The 27,227-nt window shown below is 40.1% G+C and overlaps 1 pseudogene; it reads right to left on the bottom strand.

Moving 5' to 3' along the window:
- Window positions 1–6,954: 6,954 nt before the first annotated feature.
- The window catches only part of LOC136388269 (frizzled-5-like), a 68,066-nt pseudogene continuing 47,793 nt past the window's right edge, over window positions 6,955–27,227 (bottom strand).

Below are 27,227 nucleotides of genomic sequence, written 5' to 3'. Positions count from 1 at the left end.
CTGTTTATGCCTTGGGAAAGTTTCTGTTTTAGCCTTGGATGTGTTACTTTGTATCAAGGACTTCCTTGGTTTGCATAGGGCTATATAATAAAGCAAGCTGGGGCTATGGGGCACTCAGATATTGCCATCATCATTTGAAGAGTCTTCCCTGTCCCATTTTTTCTTGATGAAAAAGTAATAATAAATAAATAAATAAATAGATAGATAGAACAAAAGGATTGTGGGAGCCAGGCAGGGACTCTCTTAGCAGAGACTGCATTTAAAATGAGCAAGGTGACTTACAGGCAAAGAGGACCACTTTGCCTGGAGACAGAGAGGTGAGCTTACAAAACACTCAGTAACAAGAGCAGAACGGTAGGCTGGAGCAACACTGAGGAGGGCCTAGGGCACCAAGATAAGGAGCTGGAATTTTGTTTCCGTATTTGACCAGGGGCAACATGCACAAAACAATGATTTGGGAAGTGTATCTGGCCACCCTATGCTAGGTGGTTAGTAGCAGAGGAGGTCTGAGGTTAGGAGACTCCTGGAGACTTCAGCAGGAGTCCAGGAATGAGGGCGAGAGGCCCAAGCTAGGTCGGTGGCTGGAAAACTGGAAGAAGAGAGACAGATATTAAAGCTTTATTCTTCAGTCAGTCTTGCCTGGACACAACTTTGACATTGTCCACACAAGTGATGATTATCTTGGGTTTTATTATCTTGAGTTTTACAAGTGTATAATATTGCTGCTTGTGCAAGGACATGGAGGCCAAAATGACAACTTCGTTCAGTTGTGTCTCTGGCTGTTTGTCCACAGATTGTTATCGACTGAAAACTGGTGTCAACATGCTTCCATCACATTGTGGTGCGCCCAGCCTGCTGTTGTGCCCACAGAGAAGTCATGAACATAAATCCACTTCCTGAAAGCAAAGGCTAGAGGATAAAAGTGGTTCTTAAAAGTTATTTCTCTAGTATTGATAGAACTTCAATGGATGGTTTCATTTTTAAAAAGGGGGCTTACTGGCCCTGGCCAGTTGGCTCAGTGGTAGAGCATGGGCCTGGCGTGCAGGTCCCAGATTCGATTTCTGGCTAGGGTACACAGGAGAAACACCCATCTGCTTCTCCACCCCTCCTCAACTCCTTTCTCTCTGTCTCTCTCTTCCCCTCCTGCAGCCAAGGCTCCATTGGAGCAGGGTTTGCCCTGGCACTGGGGATGGCTCTTTGGCCTCTGCCTCAGGCGCTAGAATGGCTCTGGTTGCAACAGAGCAATGCCCCAGATGGGCAGATCATCGCCCCCTGGTTGACTGCCTCCCCGTTTCCAACTTCAGAAAAATACAAAAAAAGGGGGGGGCTTACTAAAATAATAACATGCAGGTTATTTTAAACCCATTAAAAATTGCAGTAGATTGTGGGAGCTCCTCCCCGGTGACAGGAGGACACTACGGAAAAGGGAATATGGTGTAGGAAGCACGGCTTTGCCTTGGGGGCCAACACCTGCTGTGCCTTCAGGAATTACTGGCTATTATTATCATTGTCTAACTGACATTTCCAAATATCTAACAATGACCTTGTGCTTTTTCTTGACCCTTTAATTATTTACTAGTTCGACTTCCTACCAGAATGTGCAATGCTTAAAGGCAGGTTTATAAGTTCTTTTCATTGTTTTTCTTCTTTGCTGGCAAAAGTAATACATTCTTACCACCCTCAAAAAAAAAAGTCAAAAATATCTGCCTTCATCTCAACCTCTAAAGATTATTTTTGTAGATTGTTGTTTCTATACAATCGAAATTGGGGCCACACTGAGGTTCCTTTTTTGTCAAGGTCAGGAGAGTAAATATTTTTGGATTTGCAGCCATGTGGTTTATCTGTCACAGCTACTAAACTTTGTACCTGTAACAGTGAAATTACCATACACAATAACTAAACAAATAGTATGGCTGTGATCCAACCATACTTTATTTACAAAAACAGGTTTTAGCCCATTTGGGCTGGTTCCTGTTCTGGACAGTACTTGCTATCTAATATAAATATAATGTGAACCACTTATATAAATTTATATTTTCTTATAGCCATATTAAAAAATTTTTAGAAAAAGAGAAATCAAATTTAATAGTACATTTTATTTAGCCCAATAGATCCAAAATATTATTTCAACTTATAATCAAAATAAATAATTATGAAAACATTTTACTTTTTTGTTTTTGTGCTAAGTCTTTAAAATTTGTTGTGAATTTTGTACTTATAGTACATCTTGATTAGAACTAGCCATATTTCAAGTATTCAGTAGCACACATGGCTAGTGGCTACCATCTTCAACAGCTTATCTGAAGAAGCTTCATAGTCTTTGTATGCATATAATTACATGCATTTTAAGAAACAAACGTAATATAATATGCATGCTTTTTTTCCACTGCATAATCTTTCTTGGAGATCTTTCTCTATTTTCTCAAGAAGATTGACCATTTTCTGTACACTTATAATATTTACTTTTTAAATTTATTATAATCTACTTTATCAGCTTCCTATCGTGGGTATTTGTATTTTTCTTAATTTTGAATTGTTATTTAAAGTAGGTCAGGGATCGTCCTTCTACATTCAAGTCTTGGCACCTGTGGGAGTATATATTTAGAATGAATTCTGAGGAGTTGAATTGATGAATCAAAGGCTATGGTGACATATAACTTTTAATAACTGTGTCCAAGCTGAAGAGCTGGAACTCTGTCTGTTTTCTTTTGTATCTCCAGCACGTTTGCTTTCAGTGGAGAATTATTAAATGAGTGGATAAAAATCGCCCACCAATGAGAGAGAAAGAAGGAGAGAGAGAAATGATATGGAATAAAGAGGGGACGGTTAACTGGATATTAAGGAGACACAAAGTGAAACTCCCTGGGTTGGTATCCTGAAAGGTGTTGTTTAATACTGAGTTAAGCTGCTCTGCTCAGGTCCAGTTCCTATCTCTTTCAGAAGTTCTCCAGGCCTTGGGTCTCAGGCTGTGGCGTTTGGTATTGCACTGGGAAATGGTTCTCTAAGTCTGGAGACCAGATGAGCCCCAGGCTCCCCTGTGGTGGGCAGAACAGAGTTTCCAGTTAAGGGTGAGGGGCTGGTAGGGGTTGGAGATGGTTAAAGGTGTTGTCTCCTCTCAAGGGCATTAGGGAAACCCCTGCTCTTCAGGGGTCAGACAAACTCTGGAATTCTGGGGTCCCATCTCTGGGGTGTCTCTGAATAGGAAACCTGCTGCCCTTTTGGAATGAGAGGAAATGCCCTCCCCTAGACCCTGCATCCTGTCACCACCGTGGCTAAGAAGTTTCCACTCTTTAGTGGCCAAACACATGGATAGAAATTATGACTATAAAAAATCCGAATTTATCCTGAGATCGTCCTTGTCCTCCTACCTGCTGAGAATTATTTCCTGGCTTGTCTCTCAAACCCGTGGCTCTGGCCACACTCACCGCCCTGCCTGACACTCCCCCAGGCAGCCTCCCTCGCTTGTTCTTCTCCAGCTCATCCAACCCTCCTACCAACTCAACCCTAGAAGTTGGCTTTTCTGTAGCCCTCGGGAAGGCAGGGCTTGCTTCTTCATCCCTCAGAGACTGTTATAGTACCTGGAACATAGTTGGCACTTAATAGATGTTAGCTGAGTACAGGGCAAAGTAATCCCCAGACTCTTCAGTTTGCCCTCCAAACTTCTATATGGAATAACTCTCTGGGCAAGCATTGATTGAGTGCCAGGCACTGTGACAAGTAAACAAGATAGGCAGGGTCCCTAAATTCATGGAGCTCATGACCTCAGAAACTTTTCTGACACTCCTGGATCATTCTCTACTTTTATTCACTCAAATATTTTTTTTTCTTTTTTGCATTTTCCTGAAGCTGGAAACGGGGAGGCAGTCAGACAGACGCCCGCATGCGCCCAACCAGGATCCACCCAGCATGCCCACCAGGGGGCAATGCTCTGCCCATCTGAGGCATCACTCTGTTGCTTCCAGAGCCATTCTAGCGCCTGAGGCAGAGGCCACAAAGCCATCCTCAGCACCCGGGCCAACTTTGCTGCAATGGAGCCTCAACTGCAGGAGAGAAAGAGAGAGACAGAGAGGAAGGAGAGGGGGAGGGATGGAGAAGCAGATGGTTGCTTCTCCTGTGTTCCCTGGCCGGGAATCGAACCCGGGACTCCCACACGCCAGGCCGACACTCTACCACTGAGCCAACCGGCCAGGGCCTCACTCAAATATTTATTGGACACCTAGTATGTGCTAACATTAGCTAAACACATACGCTCTAATTTAGTCCTCACAAGATTCCTCCCACAAAAGTCATATGGACTCCATTTTATACTAGAGGAAGTTGGACTAAGTAACTCACCCAAGTCCACAACTACCCGCAGAGAGTGGGGTCTGGCTCTGGCCCAGCGGCCTCACTCAGCATGTGCACCCTCTTTATCCTGCAGCTCCACGCCTGGCAAGGAAGCATCTGACCCCTGAGCAATGAAGGAAGAGCATTCTAGGTCAGGTATGCTCCTGGAGCCCAGCTGGAAAAACTGTCTGGGGAACTGAGAAGCTGGATAGTGAGAGAGAAGACTAGAAAGGATGGGAAGTAGCTGATGGCAGAGTTAGTTCCCTGAATTGCTGTTCTCTATACCCTAAACCTTAACCCTTGGGACCTCTTCTTGTAGTTTCTAAATGTCTCTCTACTCTATATGTGCTGCTTCTTCTTTAGATTTTATTTATTGATTTTTAGATAGAGAAAGAATGGGAGAGAGAGAAAGAGGGGGAGAAGTGGGAAGCATCAGCTTGTAGTAGTTGGTTCTTGTATGCGTCTTGATCGGGCAAGCCCGGGGTTTCAAACCAGCAACCTCTCTACAGGTGCTTCTGAATGGAAGCGCCCTGGGGTGCCCTGAAGAGGCGGTGGCTCATGGTGAGGCAGTAATAGAATCTAAAGCACCCAGGCTTACTTCTCAGCTTATGTTCATTTTTATATTCTGAAATAAAATAGAAGTCAGTGGTGCCCTACTCCTTGGGTGCTATAATCTGAGGGGGTTCTGCAGCATCTGTAAAAGAGCAGCAACCGCTTCACTTTCAGGTGTTTATTAACCTTCAGTTCAAGTCCGGAGTCTCCACTTCCTCCTGCTCCTAGACTTCTCCCAGCTGCCAAACCGTCTCCCCACCAAGGCCATGCCTTTGGGAGCAGGAAAAATTAAAGAACAAGAGTAAGTTGTTTTGATTAAATAAAAGCTAATAGATCCAGCCAAAATGATTGTAATCAGAACCACAGACACCCTACCAGCTAAGAGGGGAAACTTCTGTGAACTAATCATGCTCCCACTCTCCTCTCTTTTTCTGCTCCCTTTGAGCGGTGGACATTTCTGCCTTGGTGATGTTTAAAATCTTGCCATAGGCAGGAACACAGAGGGAAAAATATCCCTGCCTATAAACAAGGAAAAGTTTAATGAAAGGGACTTAGAATTTTGAGACATATTGGAATTGGCAGCAGGAAAATCTAACGCTGTGGAAATAACGACCAGGCATTAGGTCATTCTGGGCAAGGAAGCCATCCTGCATAGACTTAAAAATGTTGCCTCAGCCTCTTTCCTCCCCAACTTGAAGCCGCAGAAGAAGATTCAGGGATCCTTATTATTAACAGGGAATTTGAAGAGATACAAAGTGAAAACACAACTCTTTGGACCTCTGGGAGATTTCAGTGCAGCAGGAATAACACCTGTGCAGGAGCAGCTATGGGGCCTTGTGGATGGTGACTCCCTGGGATCCTGTCGTAGCCTCTGCCTGTGCTGTTCTCTGCCCAGAGTTCAGAGCTGAAGTCTCACTGGTAAAGTTTCCATCTAAAAACGCTAAAGGGTCTTCCATGATCTTCCACATGGCTCACTCCACTCTGACCAGCATCCTAGTTCATCTACCAGAAAATTTTTTTTAATTTTATTTTATTTAATTTTATTTTATTTATTTATTTATTATTATTATTTTTTAATTTGTCCGAAGCTGGAAAGAGGGAGGCAGTCAGACAGACTTCCGCATGCGCCCAACTGGGATCCACCCGGCATGCCCACCAGGGAGCGATGCTCCGCTCCTCTGGGGCATTGCTCTGTTGCAACCAGAGCCATTCTAGCATCTGAGGCAGAGGCCACAGAGCCATCCCCAGCGCCCGGGCCATCTTTGCTCCAATGGAGCCTCGGCTGAGGGACAGGAAGAGACAGAGAGGAAGGAGAGGGGGAGGGGTGGAGAAGCAGATGGGCACCTCTCCTGTGTGCCCTGGCTGGGATTCGAACCCGGGACTCCTGCACGCCAGGCCGACGCTCTACTGCTGAGCCAACCGGCCAGGGCCAATTTTATTTTCAATTACAGTTTGCATTCAATATTATTTTGTGTTAGTTCAGGTGTACACACAGTGGTTAGACAATCATATACTTCACAGAGTGATCTCCCCGATCTTTTAAATTCCCACCTGACACCATACGGAGTTATTACAGAGTTAGTGTCTACATTTCCTGTGCTGTACTTTATGTCCCAGGACCACTGGAGAATTTAGATACTAAGTTCATCCTGGGAAATCTGGACCCGGGTCCCCTGCCCTGCTGGAATGCAGACAAAGAAAGAATAAACGCAAAAGACAGGAAGTGGCTCCGTACACAGTGAGCTGGAGGAGACACTGGGAGAGCTTCCTGGATTCAGAGTAGTCACAGATTCATTCTTCCCTAGCCACATTCAAAAAGTCACCGTGAGGACTGTCTTTCCTCACTTACACTCCATGATGGGGGTGCTGATGATGCTTTCCCACCTCAAAGTCAGCGTAAGACACCTGACAATGAGCCATCCATACTCTTGGTGTGTCTACCTGAACACATCTGCTCCTCCCTTCCACTTCTCTGTGGTCACAGGCAGACCTTGGAGACAGTGTGGGTTCGGTGCTAGACCATCACAATAAAGCAAATGATCGAAACAGCGAGTCACACAAATTTTGGTTTCCCAGTGCGAATAAAAGTCATGTCCACACTATACTGTAGTCTGTTAAGTGTTTAATAGCATCATATCTAAAATACAATGAACATATGTTAATTTTAAAAAAAGATCTTATTGCTAAAAAAAATGCTAAGCATCTTCTGAGCCTGTTGGGAAAATGGTGCTGATAGACCTGCTTGACACAGGGTTGCCACAAACCTTTCCTTTCCTTTGTAAAAAAGACAATATCTGCACAGCGCAATAAAGAGAAGTACGCCTGCATTGCTTCTCTTTTCCAGATGAGGAGGCTGGGACCCAGGAGTTGATTTACACAAAGACAAAGAGCCAGTTTGAGGAGAGGCCTGGGCTGGCCAAGGTCTTCCAAACCGCACTTCACGGCATCTTCTGCTCTGAAATGCTGTCTCCTCCTCGATCCAGCTTTAATCCCCCAAGCCCAGTTCTCTTTGCCTCCATTTCATCCTGCCAGTGGATCGTGAAGCCCTGAGTAAAAATGCAGAAAATGGTTCATTTTAATTTATCTATTTCACTTCTAGATATTTACTTCAGAGAACACATATGCCCTCAGAAAAGGCTTGGATATGAATTGTTTCCCCATCTTTATTTATAATATTCAAAAACTGAAAACAGCCCAGGTACCCACTGATAGATGACTACACAAATTGTGGTAAGGTCATGCAATGGAGGATTACTCACCAATAAAAAGAAACAAACTATTGGTACAGGAGACAGCACGGATAAATCTCACAGACATTGTGCCGAGTGAAACAAGCCAAACACAGAATATAAACCACATGGTTTTTCTTATGTGAAGTTCTAGAACAGGCAAGAAATCAAATCAGCATTGACTTACGGGGGCTATAAGGATGGGGGATGAACGGTGTTTGGGACGAGGAGAGGAGTAATGGGAAGCAGCAGGAGGGAACATTATGGGTGATGAAAATGTTCTGTATCTCGATGGGGGTGGGAATTACAGGGTGTATGCATTTGTTAGAATTGATCAATCTGTATACTTAAGATCTGTCCACTTCAGTATTGTAAGTTATATCTAAATTTTAAAAATAGGATAAGAGGTAGCACATGACTGTTGCAACACTTTATACAGAGAAGGAAATAAGCACAAATTATTTTCCCACATGCAGATTTCAAATCTCAGTGCTCACTGCTGTTTATTATTTCCTGCACTAATCCTCCAAAGACTCTTTCTAGGTGTACAGATGCACATAAATGGGCTCACACTGTCCACTGGGCTGTAGCCTGGTCCATAACATGTAGCACTGAGGGAAGGCTTTATGTGACATAAGCAAACAGCTTGAAATGACTATTTCTGAGTGTCAAGCATTTCCTATTTTCATGTTAAATATTGTCCTTCCATGTTAGATTGCTCAGAAAGATTCTTGTGGATGCTGCTAAGAGGCAACAGAATGTTCTAGTGACAGCATGTTTTTCTAAATGGTGTTTGGGTTTGGCTCGAGCCCCTTGCCCGTTCAATGCAGCATGCTCCTTCAGGGTGACATCAGCAGGCCCTGGCCCTGACCGTCTCATTTCCCCCTCCAAGTTTTCAACTAAAATGTACCGAAGGATTTTTCTTCTTTTTGAAAGCTATTTCCGTGAAGGCGTTTGATGTTGCATTTTACTGTAAAGAAATTCCTTCATAACTTCTATTTGAGTGCTATTGTTTTACTATTTGCTAATTTTCCCAGTTGTTTTGTATGTCCTATTTCGCTGTACAGAGAGAGGCATTACATGTTGACACAGAGTGATGTGACATAAATATGTCACTCAATTGGACCAATGTGATGGAAAGTCTAACTGCAGAGGGTCGGTCCTGACTTTGTACCTGTTGGTGCTCTCCCTCGGTCAAGGTCACAGCGATCTTTGAAAAAGCAGGCTTGCCGTGGAGTGCTGGGCAGCAGACAGGGAGAGTGGGAGAGGCTGCCAGTACTCTCACTCCTCCGGGTTTGGCTTCTGGGTAAAGTTTGCATCGAAGGGCATTGGGTTCAGCTTACTGACCAGCAGTTTCAAGTGCCCTTCGATGGGCCCCCACAGAAAGTGCTGGTTCACACAGCCAGCAGGTCAGCAGTGAAAGAAGTCTGACTCCCTAGGAATTGTGAAAGTAGCTCACCTCCCCAGGCGGGACACAACCCACTTTCCTACAAACACCTGAGAGCGCTGAGCTCTAAAGTGGGGGAGTCCAAAAGGGAATGTTGCTGAGCAGGAAGGAACATTGGAATTGCCCATTGTGTATCTTTGTAATCTTACCCTTTCCGATTTTGATTTTTATGTGAGAAGGTTATATGTATTTAATACATTAGTATTTTAGTACACACATAGATTTTATTAGTTAGTAGAACTATATTGGAAAACCATGCTTGAAAATTGTTTGCTGACATGGGTTCAAAACCAAAACAGCATGGAGACTCTCTCATAGGAGAAGAGGAACAGCGGTGGAGGTGGTGGCAGTGAGAGCCCGCCCCGAGGTTCCTAGGATCCAAAAGATAAACCTGCATTTGCCTGGGTCGTGGTTCAGGGAGAGGGGAACCAGAAGATCAGTACAACTGAATTGCTCTCCGCTGCTCCTCCCACGGAAATAACACCCTGTGAGACTGCCTGAGAATCCGACAGGTCGTGACCCTCACGGAACAGCCCTCTCATCCCCTGAGCAGCCCCAGGCTGTGGCCCCAGCGATTCAGACAGACCAGCTCTCCTTCCCCATGTCATGAGCTCTGCTGTTCAAAGGAGCAAATGGCAAAAGACATTAAAATGTTGATCATCGCTTGTTCTATAAGAACTGCATGCTAAAACTGTTAAGGAAGTCCTATTCTTCAACCGTCAATGATGGAGATTTAAGCAAATCTGGTATTGGTGAGGTTAGAGAATCAGGCATTTCCATATACACCCAGTGAAACTGTAAACTGGCAAAATCTTTCTGCATGCAATTTGAAAATACTCACCAAGTGTTTAAAATATATATAGATCTACCTAGCCATCAACTTCTCGCCTCTGGTGGTTTTTTAAAGGAACTAAGCAAATTTGTAAATAAAGGTTTAAATACAGAAAACCTTGCTCTTCAACTACTTATTCATTCCACACACATTTATTGGTGTTTTCATGAGGCAGACACTGTGCTACATGCTGCAACATCACACAGAATAAAATAGGGCTGCTGCCCTCCTGCAGGTCATTAATGATCATTGCAGTGTTATCATAGGGAAAACTCAGAAGCTAATAAAATAACTAAAATTACTTTCCTTTTGCAGCTATGAATTACTATGCAGTCATCATAAATGGTATTGTGGAAGACACTGGAAAATATTCACATTAGGTGGTTAAGTGGGAAAAAGCAATTAACAAAATAGTGTGTACGATATAAGCCTTCTCATGGCCTTCTGTCATCAGAGAAGAGTCACAGCTCAGCCTAGCATTTGAGCAGAGGCATCTTGAAATGAAAAGACTTTCCTTTAGTGAGAAACAAAACAGAATAGAACGTAAAAGTATTGGGAAATATAGCCATCATTTCTTCCTGCTTCATGAATGTCTTCTGAGGATAACTCTAGGCAGAATTAGAGGAGTGGGTAACAACAGACTTGATGGAAGGTTCTGAGAGGCAGTAAGACATCTCCAAAGAACTACAGCCCAAGGACGAGTCAGTAAAACACTGATGTGTTGTGGGAAAGACTCACTGGCAGTTGCTGGCTTTGAGCTGGAGGAATGGGGCAGCATTTGGAAACTAAAAAAAGACCTTCCAGGAAAAAACACAGACCTGCTGTTCCTGAAAAAGGTAAAAAAATGAAAATTTCCCTGGAACCTCTAGGAAACAATGCAGACCTGCTGCTCCCTTCAAAAGGTAAGAAAACAAAATTTCCCCTAGAATGTCCAGGAAACAGTGCAGACCTGCCACACACCTTGCTTCTCGCCCAGGGAGACCCACTGTGGACTTCTGAGCTCCAGAGCTGTAAGAGATTAAAACTTGTTTATATAAGCTGCTAAATTTGTGGTAACTTATTTCACAAGCAATAAGAAATTAAAACAAATGAGTGCGTTTCAATGTTTCCATTAGGGATATAGTATAATATTGGTTATATTTAAACTCAGTGTTTAGCTTTTCAGGATATTCATACTTTTCACAGGTGAATTGTATAATGTCTTGAAAAAGGCTAACTTTTTCTGTAGTAACTGCCTCAGTTTTGTTTGCTTTATTTTTGAAATACTACTGCCTTTGTGAGAAAGTTAAATGAGAAATACTTTTTCCTGAGACCTGGAGTGTGTGGGATGTCTTTATGCTACTTTCATATTTGATACCTATTTGGCTCGGTACAGAATTCTACATTGAAAAGTACATATTTTTTAAAAAAATGGAAAAAGAAAAAGAACTACAGCCCAGCTGAAAATAAGCACCTCATCCAATATTGAAAAAGAACCAGTGTAATAAAACTGCCTAAAGCCAAGGATGAGAAGAGACTCTTAAAAACAGTAAGAGAAAAATGACACTACAAGTGATCACCAGTGAAAATAACAGCTAACTCTCATCAGAAACTATGTAGGCCACTAGTCAGTGGGATGATATTTAAAAAGCTGAAATAAAAATGATAGAATTGTAAATTCAGCAAAATATCCTTCAAAAAAATAGAGACATTTAAAACATATAAACAAAAACTGAGATAACTGGTCATTAGTAAACCTACCCTATAAGAAATACTAAAGGGAGTCCTTCGAACTACGTAAAAGGACACTAAATAGTAATTCAATTAACATTAAGTGATAAAGGTCTCACCATTGGCCATACTAAGTGCCAGGAATATGGAGAAAAAGGCCAGACATGCCACACACTTAGGACAGCTCTACTAAAGGCTTCCAAGATCTTTTAAGACAATATCAAGGTAGGAACAAGCATTAAATACTATGACTCTGTAGGATTTATCATCAAAATGCAAGGTTGGTTTAACATCCAAATATAAATCAATATAATATGCCATATTAATAACTAAAGGACAAAAACTATCTCAATACACAGAAAAAGCATATGACAAAATGCACCACTCTGTGATTAAAAATAACAAAGCCTCAACAAACTGGGATAGAAGGGAACTTCTTTACCTCATAAAGGGCATCCATGAAAAACACCATATTGGTAGTCAAAGACTAAATGCCTTCTCTGTTACACCACAGCAAGGATGTCTGCTTTCATCACTTTTGTTTTAAATTGTACTATAGGTTCCAGTCAGGGCAAGAAAAAGAAAAGGTATCCAGATTTAAAAGGAAAATGTATATTTGCAGATGACATAATCTTGTATATAAAAAATTCTAAGAAATTTTCTCTCTTTCTCTCTCTCTCTCTCTTTCACACACACACACACATACACAGAAACTGTTAGAATCAACAACAAGTACAAGATTGCAGGATACAAGGTCAATATACAAAAGCAAATTGTATTTCTATACACTACCAAACAATCCAAAATGAAATAAATAAAACTATTTTTTGCAATAGTAGAATACTGATAGATAAGTTTAATAAAATAAATACAAAATTTGTACACTGAAAAATAACATTTAAAAATTAAAAATCTAAGTAAGTGAATAGATAGCACATGTTTTTGGCTCACAAGAAATTATTAAGATGACAATACTCTCAAACTGACCTACAGATTTAATGCACTAGCTATCAAAAATCCTTGCTGGACTTTTTGGTGAAATTGGGAAGCTGATTCTAAAATTCAGTTGGAAATGGGAAACACATAGGGTAGCCAAAACAATATTAAAAAACAATAAAATTGGAGGACCCATAATCTTCAATATCAAAGCTTACTACAAAGCTATAGGAATCAAGACTACTATTGACATCAAGAGAGGCATGTAGATCAATGGAATGGAACTGAAAGTCTAGAAATGAACCCTTACGTTTATGGTAGATTGTTGGCAGTGATGCCAAGACAATTCAATGGGAGAAATAATAGCCTTTTCAACAAATGGTGCAGGAACAATTGGATGTCCACATGCAAAGAACCAAATTGGGTCCTCATCTCCCACCAGACACAAATAACTCTAAATAGATCAAAAGACAAACTGTAAGGCTTAAACGATAAAATATTTTTAAAACATAGGAATAAATCTTTGTAACCTTGGGTTAAGCAAAGCCTGTTAGAAATAGCACCAAAAGTACAAATGACAAAATAAGAATAGAAAATGGGATTTTATCAAAACTAAATGTTTGTCCTTCAAAAGATACTGTCAAGATGGAAAATACAATCTATAGGAGAAAATATGTGATAAGAGAATTATATCCAGAATATATAAAGAACACTTATAATTCAACAATGAAAAAGACAGCCCAGTTATAAAATGGGAAAGGATTTGAATAGACATTTGTCCAAGGATATAACAAGGTCAATAGGTACATGAAACTGTGCTCAGTATCATCGGTCATTAAGGAATTGCTAATCAAAACCACAATATGATGTCATGTCATATCCACAAAAATGGCCATTGTTGTTGTGAGTCGGAGGCGCAGAGAGAGAGATCAACAGATGAAATCATCAAGGACTAGCAAAGGACCACCGCTCCCTCAGACAAATGGCCCCGAGTTCATGCTGTGTCCTACTTTTATTCACAAGACTTTAAAAAGTTTATTTACTGAGAAATTGGCATAACATCAAGCATAACTTTTACTTAAAGATACATGGAGTACACCTGCATGATAGCTTAATAATAATATAATATCAAAAGGCATTAATTGCTATTGCTTCTATGGTTCCCACAACATTCCTCTCTTTATCACAAGGGATAACCTTGAAAGGAACAGAAAACTTATGAGAATGTTTTACTGAGAAAAAGCCCAGCAACTGCCTTCAGTCACATAGACCTGTTTCAGTGACCCGCCTTCAAGTCACAAAACAATTCTCTTGGCAAAACATTCTTTTCTTGTTGGCTGTGCTCCCATCCAAGGCCATGCAATGGGTTATTCCACTACAGGCCATTATAAAAAAGATAGACCATAATAAAAGTTGGGGAGGATGTGGAGAAACTGGAATCCTCATAAGTTGCTGCAGAAATGTAAAAAGGTGCAGCTACTTTGGAAAAAAGTGGTAGTTCCTCAAAATGTTAAATATAGAGTTACTATGTGACTCATCACTCCACTCCTAAGATATACCCAAGAGAAATGAAAATATATGTCCACACAAAAGCTTGTACCCAAATGTTTATAATAACATTATCTATAATAACCAAAATTAGAAGCAACTCAAATTTTCATCACTGTTGAATGGATAAACAAAAGGTTGTATGTACATACAATGGATTATTACTCAGTCGTAAAAATAATGAAATACTGATGCCACATTTCCCCGTGTATAAGACACTGCCATGAATATGACACACCTTAATTTGGGGGCCTGAAATTTGAAAAAAAAAATTACATAAAGTTATTAAACTCAAGTTTTATTCATCATAAAATTTATATAACTCTTCATCACTGTCAAACCTCTCATCCATTAGCTTGTCCTCATCTGTGTCTGATGATGAATCATTATCTTCATATAGTGCCTCATCCTTAGTTCCATGTATGGCATTTGAAATGCTACACTTCTTAAATGACTTGACAACCATCTCAATCTTGATATTATCCCAGGGTCTTTTCACCCAGGTACAAACTTCTCCTATAGTTGGTTTCTTCACTCTTCCTGCTGGTGTCAGATTGTCCCAGAAGACTTCACCCATTGGTTGCATTTGTCTCTCTTGGCAGCTTTGAAGGGTTTGTGAATGCTGACATCAAGTGGTTGGAGCTGGGATGTCAAGCCTCCAGGTATGATGGCAAGTTTTGTTTTTTGCTCTGCAGCAATCTTCTTTGTGTTTTTTGTTATGTGTGCCCTGAAATGATCAAGCACCAATAGGGCAGGTTTGCGTAAGAGCCCACCTGGTCACCTTCTTCATGATTATTACCTATTTCCACTTGGAGTTCTAGTGAGAAACGTTGGTGGACCATATCACTTCTCTGGGTCTAGCAGATGGAGACAATCAGGAAAGAGTTGGCTTATCAATCTGCACCATTTTAGAAAGATGAAAACAAAATGGGTATAAAATATTATGGTCCCCCACTTTGATCCCCTATCCCAGTGGTCGGCACACTGTGGCTCGCGAGACACTTGCGGCTCTTTGGCCCCTTGAGTGTGGCTCTCCCACAAAATACCACGTGTGGGCCCTACCTTGATAAAGAATGTACCTACCTATATAGTTTTAAGTTTAAAAAAGTTGGCTCTTGCCTGACCTGTGGTGGCGCAGTGGATAAAGCGCTGACCTGGAAATGCTGAGGTCGCCGGTTCGAAACCCTGGGCTTGCCTGGTCAAGGCACATATGGGAGTTGATGCTTCCAGCTCCTCTCCCTCTTCTCTCTCTCTGTCTCTCCTCTTTCTCTCTCTGTCTCTCCCTCTCCTCTCTAAAAAAAATGAATAAATAAATAAAAATTAAAAAATAAAAATAAAAATAAAAAAGTTGGCTCTCAAAAGAAATTTCAATTGTTGTACTGTTGATATTTGGCTCTGTTGACTAATGAGTTTGCCAACCACTGCCTACCCCAACATAAAAACAGATATTGTATTTTCAAACATATAAGTGCTCATTAGAGAGGCACACTGAAAGGTGACTTAAGACACTGTTTTAAGATGTAAAAAGTATTTAGAGTTGAAAATAACTGATGCTAGTCAGAAAGCTATCAGCCTATGGAGGAACAGAGGGCAGGAAAAACAGATTTATAGGTAGTGAAGAATACTTTCCAGCACAATTTCCAGTAAGCATTTTTAGAAGTTGCTAAAAATGGTTATTAATTCTTCAAGGTAAGTAATAGATAAATATATCAAAGGAAGAGATGCAGGAACGTGTGAGGAATATTCTATGCTTGCACTGTTGCTTCAAGTGATCATAAGTTTTGTCCATTACACATACAGGTATATGTTCAGCTAGCAAAGGTATTTACAGCCCAGAAACAATTTCCACCCTCCAGTCTATTAAAATTGCTGAAGATGTTTTTCACAAGATGAAATGAATCAGAAGGGAGATCAGGGGGAAAAAAAAGTCAAGAAATGGGAGAACAGAGTACAGACTTCCTGAGTTAATGACCATGAACCAATATGGGATGTATCACAGGGTGCTTTAGAGTCAGAATCCTAGGTTTGCACCAGTTCCAGTGTCAGTGAAACATTCACACAGGAGAAGGAGGAGGTTAACACCCCTGGTGTCATCTGATAGCCATGAGGCTCTCCCAGGACACCAGTACTCCAAAGGACACTTAGGAGCCTTACAGGCACCAACAGGTGGCTAGACTCTCATTATTGCCTCCGAGGTAAAAAGAAGGAAGAACTGGGTTAGAAATGATAATACTATGTGCTAAAAATTATACTGTTTTATATTCCTAATTCTACATGTTCCCTAAAGTTTTAGAGCAGAAAAACATAATTATAAACATAGCTAAAGATAAATAAAGGTGAATATTGTTAAAGAGGAATGAAAGATTGTAAAAAGGAATTCTACTATACAATTGGAAATAATCCCAATGAATAAAAGGAAGAGAAATACAAATAAATCAATTTAATTTCTTTAGAATAAGTGGTCTTCAAATAAACAAATTTAAAGAACATATGTAAGAGGCAGAAAGAAGAGCATTTAACAATTAAAAAAATTTTAAAGTGGCAACCTGTACACCTGACAGGGAGGCGAGAACACAGGATGAACTGAGACTTAAGGTTCATTGTTTGAAAAAAAAATGGCATAAGGTTATCAGATGATGGATTGAAATCACACTGATCAACCTGTATTTTGCTTCCATCTTCTCCATGAGGGAAATAGTCTTCTTTAAACTAGAAGGGGCATATATGTTGTGAATAACTAGCTGAAGCCCAAAACAGGTTGTTTTAAATATATTCAAACTTCTAGGTCAAAGATAATTAAATCTAGGATATCAAGTCTGCAGACATAGATCGTGAAGGAGAAACCAGGATGGAAATGGTCAAACACTGACCCAATTTTCAAAAACGGGAGAAAACTGCAAGGGGCCAGCTTGCTGCAGTTGTCCAGTCAAGTCTGATATCAAATTCCTAGATAGATGAATTATGAACAATTAAGAAAACAACATGGTAATCACAAGAAGATGGCACAGGTTTACTAAGAGCAAATCATCCCAAACCAACCTCTCTTCTCTTTTTGATTGGATGACCAGTAATTAGAAAGCAAAATATCAAAGTCTTGAGGAGATATTTGTATACCCATGTTCATAGCAGCATTATTCACAATAGCTACAATGTAGAAGCAACTAGTGTTCATCCATGGATGAATGCATAAGCAAAATGTGGTATATACATACAATAAAATATTACTTAGCCTTATAAAGCAAGGAAATTCTGAAATATTCTGCAACGCAATTGAACCTCGAGGACATGATACTAAGTGAAATAACTCAGTCACAGAAAAGAACAAATACAGTATGATTCTACTTATCATAGAGACAGAAAGTAGAATGGTGGTTGCCAAGGTAAGGGGAGGGACAAGGAATGGGGAAATAGGGTTGAATGGGTAGAGAGTTTCTGTTTTACAAGATGAAAAGTGTTATGGAGATGGATAGTTCTGATGGTTGTATAACATTATGAATGCATTTGATAACACTGAACTGTACTCACTTAAAAATGGTTAGAATGGTAAATTTTATGTTTTATGAACATATGCACATATGTTTTATGCTAAAATATGTATTTTAGCACATACCAAAAAAAAAAAAAAGCAGCACATGTGGAAGTTTCCTGAGTTCTAGGCCTCTTTCTTGGCAACAGCAAGGAGATGACAGACATTCTGCTTTCTGAACACTACCTAAGACTGAGGGTAACATCTGAATGAAAACTAGAATTAGACACTACGTCTTATTGTACAGATACCTAGAGGACGTTATTAGTGAGTGAATAAAAAGTGAAATGACAAAAATGAAGACAACTGAAGATGGAATCAGGATAAATGCATAAACGAGATTGAATGGGATTACCTTATTTTATAGGAAACAAGCCATTTGCAAGCAGGTTCCATTTTGCAGTGAGAATTACAGTATAAAGTAAGGATTAAGGAGAGGAAAGATCCCCGAGAAACAGTTATTCTCAAGAATTTTTCTTTAAATATTATTGCTATCAGACATGGCCCAGGGGAGATAAAGATGAAAAAGAAAGGACACCTATTTCATGGGGATCATACACATCAACCATGCTGAGATAACACAGTAAATGCCATTTTATGGGACTAAGATATGTAGGAGCATAATGAAATAAAAAGTACAAGAGGAAAGGTTTCAGAGGTGTGATATTTGAACCAACTCTTTATAAATGAGAAGACATTTTAGAGGCAGAAAAGAGAAGGGTATTTCAAGCAGAAAGAAGAGTATGTACTAAGACTCGGCAACAGGAAATAAAACTCAAAAATTAACGATATTCCGTACAACTAAGAGTCCTTACACTATGCTAAGAAGTTTAGGCTTTCCCCCTTCACCCACCTGGAAAACCTCTATTAACATTCTAACACTCTGTTTTTGACACATAAAATGATTCTCTCTCTAGTGTTTACAATTGTACACAGCCAGATTTCCTTTCAGATGGAGGCACTAATTTCCCCAACTACTAGGACAGCTGAGACTTGTACAGAAAATTGCCCTCTTCAGAAGGGAGCTGCCCTGCCCAAGGTTAGGTCACTTCCCTAGGGCAGCCTATCTCCAAGACTGGTGATACAGGAGTTCAAATGCCCAGAGTCCAGGACACTGCTGAGCTTAAGGGAGCAGCCGCCTATAGCCACAGACCTGAGCAAAGCTGAATAGTTTTTATAAGAACTAGACCATGGATTTGGCCTTTCTGGATGGGGCTTTAACAAGATAAATACAGAAAATCAACACGCATAGACCAAGGGATAAATTGATTATTGGGGTGATGATTGGCCAGTGAGGAGAACTTCAGATTTAAACATACATATGAAAGCCTGCCTCTGCTCCCTGGCTCTCAGCCACTGCCCTGCTGGGGGCTGGAGGACAGGTATGGTGGGAAGGGAGTCACAGGGAGACTTCTGAGACCATGCACATGTCCTAACAGGAGGTCAATGTAACCCTGGCTCCTTGAGAAAGGTGATGGGTTGGCCATTGCTAAATGTTTTTTAACCTTGAAACCACCCACTCCTTAATGTCTTCCCACCTGCCCTCCCCCATCCTACCCCTCAGGGTGGGGTCAAAGACAGAGAGTTTTGGAGGATCAAGCCCCAAATCGCAGGAAAACTCCTCTTTCTCTGTTCCCCAGGATTAGATTAGAAGGAGAACAAAGGAGCAATTAAGCAGTGGATTCAGCAATTCTCCCACATCCAACTCAGCAACCACCTTGTTCCCACCATCTCAAGTGGAAGAGAAAGGGTTGAGACCAGCTGGCTAGCCTTAAACAGCACGTGCACGGACATCTCTCCCAGAGACTCCAATGCCCTCTGTGCACGTAGCTGGGTAAAAGGGAGTGTGAGTGTGTGTGTGTGTATGTTGTGTTTGTGTGTGTGTATGTGCGCACGCAAACATACAGGTTGCTTAGAAGAAAATCAGAGGTAAAGGAGATAGGTATTGAACCAGAAAACCTCCCACCAATTTTCTTTTTTTTTTTTTTTTTTTTTTTTTTTTTCATTTTTTTTTTTCTGAAGCTGGAAACGGGGAGAGACAGTCAGACAGACTCCCGCATGCGCCCGACCGGGATCCACCCGGCACGCCCACCAAGGGCTACGCTCTGCCCACCAGGGGGCGATAATCTGCCCATCCTGGGGGTCGCCGTGTTGCGACCAGAGCCACTCTAGCGCCTGAGGCAGAGGCCACAGAGCCATCCCCAGCGCCCGGGCCATCTTTGCTCCAATGGAGCCTTGGCTGCGGGAGGGGAAGAGAGAGACAGAGAGGAAAGCGCGGCGGAGGGGTGGAGAAGCAAATGGGCGCTTCTCCTGTGTGCCCTGGCCGGGAATCGAACCCGGGTCCTCCGCACGCTAGGCCGACGCTCTACCGCTGAGCCAACCGGCCAGGGCCAATTTTCTATTCAGAAAAAAAATACCTGGTTCCGACTCAGCCTTTTTTTTGTTTTTTTTTTTTTTTTTTTTTTTTTTTTTTTGGTAATTTTCTGAAGTTGGAAATGGGGAGGCAGTCAGAGACAGACTCCCACATGCACCCGATTGGGATCTACCCGGCATGCCCACGAGGGGGTGATTCTTTGCCCCTCTAGGGCGTCGCTCTGTTGCATCCAGAGTCATTCTAGCACCTGAGGCAGAGGCCACAGGGCCATCCCCAACGCCCGGGCCATCTTTGCTCCAATGGAGCCTCGGCTGCAGGAGGGGAAGAGAGAGACAGAGAGGAAGGAGAGGGGGAGGGGTGGAGAAGCAGATGGATGCCTCTCCTGTGTTCCCTGGCCGGGAATCGAACCCGGGAATGTTGCACGCCAGACCAACACTCTACCGCTGAGCCAACCAGCCAGGGCCTAAATAGCTCTTAAATTGTATCATCACTTCCATTTTGTTTTTCTTTTTTAATCCCATTTAAGAAGCATATGAAAAATTTCAGTATACTTTTATTTTTATCATAATCTCCTTTCACTTTAATACTTTAAAGTTTTATCATTTAGTTGTTTTTGTTTCTAGATTACTGTTCTCTGAAATTATTTTTATATTTCATTCTTCATCATAGTAATGGTTTTTAGTTTTTGTTACATTAAACATTCATTTTATATTTATTTACTGATATCTGCAATCTAGATCGGTCATCCAAACAGAGAATCAATAAAGATATATTGGCCTTAAACGAAACACTAGAGCACCTGGATATGATAGACATCTACAGGACACTTCATCCCAAAGTGACAGAGTAGACATTTTTCTCTAGTGTCCATGGAACATTCTCAAGAATTGACCATATGTTGAGTCACAAAAATAACATCAGCAAATTCAGAAAAACTGAATTGTACCAAGCATATATTCTGATCATAAAGCCTTGAAACTAGAATTCAACTGCAAAAAAGAGGGAAAAAAACCCCACAAAAATGTGGAAACTAAACAAAATACTCTAAAAAAATGAATGGGTCAAAGAAGAAATAAGCAGAGAGATCAAAAGATATATACAGACAAATGAAAATGACAATACAACATATCAGAATCTCTGGGATGCAGGAAAAACAGTAATAAGAGGGAAGTTCATATCACTTCAGGCCTATATGAATAAACAAGAGAGAGCCCAAGTGAACCACTTAACTTCACACCTTAAGGAACTAGAAAAAGAAGAACAAAGACAACCAAAAACCAGCCGAAGAAAGGAAATAATAAAAATCAGAGCAGAAATAAATGAAATAGAGAACAGAAAAACTATAGAAAAAATTAATAAAACAAGGAGCTGGTTCTCTGAAAACATCAACAAAATTGACAAACTCTTGGCAAGACTCACCAAGGAAAAAAGAGAAAGGACTCATATAAACAAAATCCAAAATAAAAGAGGAGAAATCACCACAGACATCATAGATATACAAAGAATTATTGGAGAATACTACAAAAAACTATATGCCACAAAATTCAACAATCTAGAAGAAATGGATAAATTCCTTGAACAGTACAACCTTCCTAGACTGAGTCAAGAAGAAGCAGAAAACCTAAACAGACCAATTAGCAGGGAGGAAATAGAAAAATCTATTAAGAACCTCCCCAAAAATAGAAGTCCAGGCTCAGATGGTTATACTACCAAATTCTATCAAACATTCAAAGAAGATTTAGTTCCTAATCAAATACTTCCAAACACATTTTATGAGGCAAACATAACCTTCATACTGAAACCTGGCAAGGACAGCACAAAAAAAGAAAACTACAGACCAATATCTCTAATGAATACAGATGCTAAAATACTAAACAAAATACTGGCAAATCGAATACAACAACATACTAAAAAAATAATACATCACGATCAAGTGGGATTCATCCCAGAATCTCAAGGATGGTTCAACATACATAAAACGGTTAACGTAATACACCATATCAACAAAACAAAGAACAAAAACCACATATCTTATCAATAGATGCAGAAAAGGCATTCAATACAATACAACACAACTTTATGTTTAAGACACTCAACAAAATGGGTATAGAAGGAAAATATCTCAACATGATAAAGGCCATATATGATAAACCATCAGCCAACATCATATTACATGGCATAAAACTGAGGACTTTCCCCCTTAAATCAGGAACAAGACAGGGTTGTCCACTCTCTCCACTCTTATTTAATGTGGTGCTAGAAGTTCTGGCCAGAGCAATCAGACAAGAGAAAGAAATAAAAGGCATCCATATCGGAAAAGAAGAAGTAAAGGTATCACTTTTTGCAGATGATATGATCCTATACATCGAAAACCCCAAAGACTCCACAAACAGATTACTAGAAACAATAAGCCAATACAGTAAGGTCGCAGGATACAAAATTAACATACAAAAGTCCATAGCCTTTCTATATACCAACAATGAAATATTAGAAAACAAACTCAAAAAAATAATCCCCTTCACGATTGCAAAAAAAATAATAAAATACCTAGGAATAAACATAACAAAGAATGTAAAGGACCTATATAACAAAAACTATAAAGCATTGTTAAGAGAAATCGAAAAAGATACAATGAAATGGGAAAATGTTCCTTGTTCTTAGATAGGAAGAATAAATATAACCAAAATGGCCATATTACCCAAAGCAATTTATAAATTTAATGTAATTCCCATCAAAGTTCCGATGACATTTTTTTTAAAAATGGAACAAAAAATCATCAGATTTATGTGGAACTATAAAATACCCCGAATAGCCAAAGCAATCCTAAGGAAAAAGAATGAAGCTGGGGGCATTACAATACCTGACTTCAAACTATATTATAGGGCCACGACAATCAAAACAGCATGGTATTGGCAGAAAAATAGACACTCAGACCAATGGAACAGAATAGAATAGAACGTCCAGAAATAAAGCCACATATATATGGTCAAATAATTTTGATAAAGGAGCCAACAACACACAATGGAGAAAAGAAAGCCTCTGTAACAAATGGTGCTGGGAAAACTGGAAAGCCACATGCAAAAGAATGAAACTCGACTACAGCTTGTCCCCTTGTATGAAAATTAATTCAAAATAAATCAAAGACCTAAATATAAGACCTGAAACAATAAAGTACATAGAAGAAGACATAGGTACTAAACTCATGGACCTGGGTTTTAAAGAGCATTTTATGAATTTGACTCCAAAGGCAAGAGAAGTGAAGGCAAAGATAAATGAATGGGACTACACCAGACTAAAAAGTTTTTGCTCAGCAAGAGAAACTGACAACAAAATAAACACACAGACAACTAAATGGGAAATGATATTTTCAAACAACAGCTCAGATAAGGGCCTAATATCCAAAATTTACAAAGAACTCATAAAACTCAACAACAAACAAACAATGCAATAAAAAAATGGGAAGAGGACATGAACAGACACTTCTCCCAGGAAGAAATACAAATGGCCAACAGATACATGAAAAGATGCTCATCCCCATTAGTTATTAGAGAAATGCAAATCAAAACTACAATGAGATACCACCTCACACCTGTTAGATTAGCTATTATCAACAAGGCAGGTAATAGCAAATGTTGGAGAGGCTGTGGAGTAAAAGGAACCCTCATTCACTGTTGGTGGGACTGTAAACTAGTACAACCATTATGGAAGAAAGTATGGTGGTTCCTCAAAAAACTGAAAATAGAACTACCTTATGACCCAGCAATCGCTATACTAGGTATATACCCCCAAAACTCAGAAACATTGATACATAAAGATACATGCAGCCCCATGTTCGTTGCAGCATTGTTCACAGTGGCGAAGACAAGGAAACAACCAAAAAGCCCTTCAATAGAAGACTGGATAAAGAAGATGTGGCACATATACACTATGGAATACTACTCAGCCATAAGAAATGGTGACATCGGATCATTTACAACAAAATGGTGGGATCTTGATAACATTATACAAAGTGAAATAAGGAAATCAGAAAAAACTAAGAACTACATGATTCCATACATTGGTGGGACATAAATATGAGACTAAGAGACATGGACAAGAGTGTGGTGGTTACCAGGGATGGGGGGAGGGTAGGGCGTGGGAGGGAAAAAGGGAGAGGGGAAGGGGAGGAGGAGGGGCACAAAGAAAACTAGATAGAGGGTGACGGAGGACAATCTGACTTTGGGTGATGGGCATGCAACATAATTGAATGACAAGATAACCTGGACATGTTTTCTTTGAATATATGTACCCTGATTTATTGATGTCACCCCATTTACATTAATAAAAGTTTATTTATAAAAAAATTTTTTTTTAAAGAAACGTACCCCAGAAACCCAGAAACTTATCTTTGTAAAAGATAATTTTCAGTAGCATGAAATAATATAAATATTGTAAATAAACTTAATAGAGATGTTAAAATCTCTATTAAGAAAATTAAATAACTTTACATTTTAAATTAATTAAAATGACAAATATTTTCACATTCATTTCTTCAGATGCTCTGAAGCAGTATGGGGCTGGTGACTACTGTATAAGACAGCACAACTTTAGAACTTCATGGTTACAGGACACTGAAAATGTATTTTCAGCCCTGCCCGGGTAGCTCAGTTGGTTAGACCATCATCCCAATGTGGCAAGGTTGATGGTTCAATCCCTGGACAGGGCACATACAAGAATCAACCAATAAATGCACGAATAAGTGGAAAAACAAATTGATATTTCTCTTCCTTCCTTTCTCTCTCTAAAATCAGTAAATAAATTTTTTTTAAAAATGTATTTTCAGAGTTGATTGCAGAGAAGTATGGCATGGTGATCAAGACTTTTTAGCCTAGAAATAGTTTACATTTAGATATAATTCTGTACTAGGAAGGTAGGAAGGAACATACAAGTTTTGTGAGATTGTGCCTGTATTTTTCTTTAATGAATGGTTAGTATTGAATCACTATTGTTTTTTAAACCCAATTATTTGTATTTAAAAGACTAAAAGACATGTCACCCAATAAAAATTACCGTAAGGGGCACGTGGACACCAGTAGAAGACTGCTGTCGTAAGAGTACTTAAGTATTTTTCTTCCCTAGATACTTACTGTTGCATTTTTTTTTCTCCTTTCAGGAAGAAGCAATTCCAGATGATTACTTTAAAAATGATCCCAAAGACAAATTTGTTTCCCAATTTGTTCATATTCTTTTTAGTGCTACATAACTAAGAGCTGAATATGCTATATTAACTCGGTAAGATAGTTCTTTCATAAAGCATCTTTTCTGTCTTATACACAGAGTATGATCTTATTTCAAATAAAAGTAGGTTCCTGAAATGATCATCAGAACTTTATTAAGAAAAACCTATCAAAGAAAGTAAAATATGCATATTTCAGCTTAATAATCATTGTGATTTAAAATGTTGTCATTGGTTTTATCACAAACAATTGCTTTCAGTGGTTCTCAACCTTTCTAATGCCGTGACCCCGCAATACAGTTCCTCATGTTGCGGTGACCCCAAACCAAAAAATAATTTTGGTGGCTACTTCATAACTGTAATTTTGCTACAGTTATAATTCGGGATGTAAATACCTGATATGCATTATGTATTTTCCTATTGCTTTAGGCGACCCCACTAGGGTCGCAACCCACAGGTTGAGAACCGCTGCAAAGGAGGGATTTCTGGTTCTTCCCTCCACACCTCAGGAAACACATGCACATGCAGTGTGCACACACACATGGTGTGCTGGTGGGGGGGGGGGCAGGATGGGGGCAGCAACAGAACCATCTGGTCCCCTGGCAGACTTATTCAGTGTAGGACTAAGCTGCATCCCAGGCTGTGTTCCCCAGGCACTTCTAATGTGTGCCCTGACTGCACACTGTAGCCCACAATTCTCTATTTCTTGGCAGGTGGGTGTTAATCCATCCCTGCTGTCCTCTCATGGTTGCCTGTGAGGTTGCCCAGAGGTATCCTGCCAGTAGTACCTGAGAAGGCTTTGCTAGTTGCCTGCTAAGCTACAGCTGTGTAAGGACCTTTGTGTCATCCATTAGAATTGCAATGGCAATATTTTATTATTTGGAATAAAAGCCCTATTCTGGTACAAAGTGGTTAGGATTATATTATCCCTCCCTACAGCAAACCTAAAGGGAAAGTCAATGGCTTGGTCTCGAGGGAGAGAATACTGAGATCAGGGCCTCCTTCTTTAGTATCCAGTTAAAATTTTGAAGAGGCAGCATATGCTTTTGATAAGAGATTCCCCTTCCCCAATTACGCACTGGCTCGGACATAGGCCTTTTCAAGGAGGTACCAACCATGTAGAATGCTGAGCACATTCTGGAGAAAGGCAGGAGTGGAATTTCCATATGAAGAGCTGGGTAATACAGGAAAGAGAACAGCTGGGTTGGAAGAGGGGGAGTTCTTTGTAGACACGTTAAGCTTGATGTACCTGTGACAGCAGAGTAGCAATGTCTGGTAATCATTTGAATATATAAAATTAGAGCATGAATCTGAGCTAGAGGTATGGAATCAAGAGCTGTTCAAATGCATAGAAAGGATTTAATAAAAAGTGAATAGAAGATAGAATAATGACAAAGAGTAAGTAATTCGGTGGTTAATTATGGAACAAGTAACTTCTTGGCAGCATTTCGCATATTGACCACACTCTTTCTTGAATCTCACTTCCCTTAGCTTCTCTGATTTTTCTTTAGTTTTCCCATCACTCTAGCCACTCCTGTGAACTTGTCCCTGAGTGCTGACAGTACACATTTAAATGCTGAGGAGAGAGGAGAGAACATGTTCATAGAGTTCTTGCCTTTATGGAGCTTATGTCTAGTAAAGATAATATAAGTATTTTTTCTTAATGAGTGTTTTTAAAAAGATAAAGCAGCCCTGGCTGAATAGCACAGTTGGTTAGAGCATCATCCAGAAGCGCAGAGGTTGCCTATTTGATCCTGGTCAGGGCACATACAGAAACAGACCGATGTTCCTGTCTCTCTCTCTCTCTCCCTTCCTGGACCTCCCACTCTCTCCCTCCTTCCCTTTCTCCTTTCCTCCCTCTCTAAAATCAACACTATATATATGTAAATTTTTTATTTATATATAAATATATATATATTTGTGTGTGTGTGTGTGTGTGTGTGTGTGTGTGTGACAGAGACATATTCAGAGAGAAGGACAGACAGGAACAGACAGACAGGAAGGGAGAGAGATGAGAAGCATCAATTCTTTG

Source organism: Saccopteryx leptura, chromosome 1, assembly GCF_036850995.1.
Source record: "Saccopteryx leptura isolate mSacLep1 chromosome 1, mSacLep1_pri_phased_curated, whole genome shotgun sequence".
In the NCBI taxonomy this organism is placed as follows: Eukaryota; Metazoa; Chordata; class Mammalia; order Chiroptera; family Emballonuridae; genus Saccopteryx; species Saccopteryx leptura.
Note: the sequence above shows the minus strand (reverse complement) of the source record. Positions and strands in the feature narration are given on the sequence as shown.